Consider the following 2,500-nt stretch of genomic DNA (forward strand, 5'->3'; position numbering starts at 1 on the left):
AAACCCAAAAAAACCTCTCTCCCCCCCCCCTAAACGGCGGGGGGAGCCCGACCTGCCTTACCTACCGCGGTGCGGGTCCCCGGGGGGACGCGTCCCCTGGCGGGCGGGAGGGGCGAGGCGCGCCGCGGCGGCCTGCCGGCCCCCCTGGGGCTCGGGGCCTGGGCGCGCTCTCCCCTCCCCGCCGGGGCGCGGGGGGCTCCATCGGTCTTGGCCCGGCTAGCGGGGAGCGGTCCCGTGGGGGTGGGCGAGGGGGTAAAAGCCGGGCTCGCTCTGTCACCGTCTACCCCCTCCCAGTAATCTGCAGGAGGGTTCCCGGCCCGGGTCTGGACGACCGGAGGCCGCCCGACGTTGACCGGGAAAAGCGGGGACCCCGGGCCGCCCTCCCCGGTTCTCTCATCCGAGGTCCCGACCTCATTCGCGACTTCCGAGGGGATCGCGGCCAGGACGCCACAAAGTGCCGTCGGTCAGCTTCCCGAGACAACCGCGGCCCCCCCTGGGGCTCGGGGCCTGGGCGCGCTCTCCCCTCCCCGCAGGGCGCGGGGGGCTCCATCGATCTTGGCCCGGCTAGCGGGGAGCGGTCCCGTGGGGGTGGGCGAGGGGGTAAAAGCCGGGCTCGCTCTGTCACCGTCTACCCCCTCCCAGTAATCTGCAGGAGGGTTCCCGGCCCGGGTCTGGACGACCGGAGGCCGCCCGACGTTGACCGGGAAAAGCGGGGACCCCGGGCCGCCCTCCCCGGTTCTCTCATCCGAGGTCCCGACCTCATTCGCGACTTCCGAGGGGATCGCGGCCAGGACGCCACAAAGTGCCGTCGGTCAGCTTCCCGAGACAACCGCGGCCCCCCCCTGGGGCTCGGGGCCTGGGCGCGCTCTCCCCTCCCCGCAGGGCGCGGGGGGCTCCATCGATCTTGGCCCGGCTAGCGGGGAGCGGTCCCGTGGGGGTGGGCGAGGGGGTAAAAGCCGGGCTCGCTCTGTCACCGTCTACCCCCTCCCAGTAATCTGCAGGAGGGTTCCCGGCCCGGGTCTGGACGACCGGAGGCCGCCCGACGTTGACCGGGAAAAGCGGGGACCCCGGGCCGCCCTCCCCGGTTCTCTCATCCGAGGTCCCGACCTCATTCGCGACTTCCGAGGGGATCGCGGCCAGGACGCCACAAAGTGCCGTCGGTCAGCTTCCCGAGACAACCGCGGCCCCCCCCTGGGGCTCGGGGCCTGGGCGCGCTCTCCCCTCCCCGCAGGGCGCGGGGGGCTCCATCGATCTTGGCCCGGCTAGCGGGGAGCGGTCCCGTGCGGGTGGGCGAGGGGGTGAAAGCCGGGCTCGCTCTGTCACCGTCTACCCCCTCCCAGTAATCTGCAGGAGGGTTCCCGGCCCGGGTCTGGACGACCGGAGGCCGCCCGACGTTGACCGGGAAAAGCCGGGACCCCGGGCCGCCCTCCCCGGTTCTCTCATCCGAGGTCCCGACCTCATTCGCCACTTCCGCGGGGATCGCGGCCGGAACGCCGCAAAGTGCCGCCGGTCAGCTTCCCGAGACAACCGCAAACCGCGGCCGGCTCCGAGCCGCGGCCGCTGCCCGCGGACGGCTCCAGACATCGCGGCCGGCTCCCGGGTGCCTCCGGCCGGCTTCCCGGACCCGCGGCTGCCCGCGGACGGCTCCAGACATCGCGGCCGGCTCCCAGGTGCCCCCGGCCGGCTTCCAGGACCCGCGGACGGCTCCAGACATCGCGGCCGGCTCCCGGGTGCCCCCGTCCGGCTTCCAGGAGCCGCGGACGGCTCCAGACTCCCCCAAGTGCCGCCGGCCAGCTTCCCGAGACAACCGCTGACCGCGGACGGCTCCAGACATCGCGGCCGGCTCCCGGGTGCCTCCGGCCGGCTTCCCGGACCCGCGGACGGCTCCAGACATCGCGGTCGGCTCCCGGGTCCCGCCGGTCAGCTTCCCGAGACAACCGCTGACCGCGGACGGCTCCAGAGCTCGCGCCCGGCTCCCGGGCGCCCCCGGCCGGCTTCCAGGACCCGCGGACGGCTCCAGACATGGCGGCCGGCTCCCGGGTCCCGCCGGGCCGGCTTCCAGGACCCGCGGACGGCTCCAGACTCCGAGTGCCGCCGGTCAGCTTCCCGGGACATCCGCGGCCGCTGCCCGCGGACGGCTCCAGACATGGCGGCCGGCTCCCGGGTGCCCCCCCCGGCCAGCTTCCCCGGACAACCGCGGCCGCTGCCCGCGGACGGCTCCAGAGCTCGCGCCCGGCTCCCGGGTGCCCCCCCGGTCGGCATCCAGGACCCGCGGACGGCTCCAGACGTGGCGGCCGGCTCCCGGGTGCCCCCCGGCCAGCTTCCCCGGACAACCGCGGCCGCTGCCCGCGGACGGCTCCAGAGCTCGCGCCCGGCTCCCGGGTGCCCCCGGCCGGCATCCAGGACCCGCGGACGGCTCCAGACATGGCGGCTGGCTCCCGGGTGCCCCCCGGCCAGCTTCCCCGGACAACCGCCGGTCGCGACCGGCTTCCCGGACCCG

The sequence above is a fragment of the Staurois parvus genome, unplaced genomic scaffold (genome assembly GCF_062004578.1).
Source record: "Staurois parvus isolate SC_StPar_1 unplaced genomic scaffold, SC_StPar_1.0 ptg003303c, whole genome shotgun sequence".
Lineage (NCBI taxonomy): Eukaryota > Metazoa > Chordata > Amphibia > Anura > Ranidae > Staurois > Staurois parvus.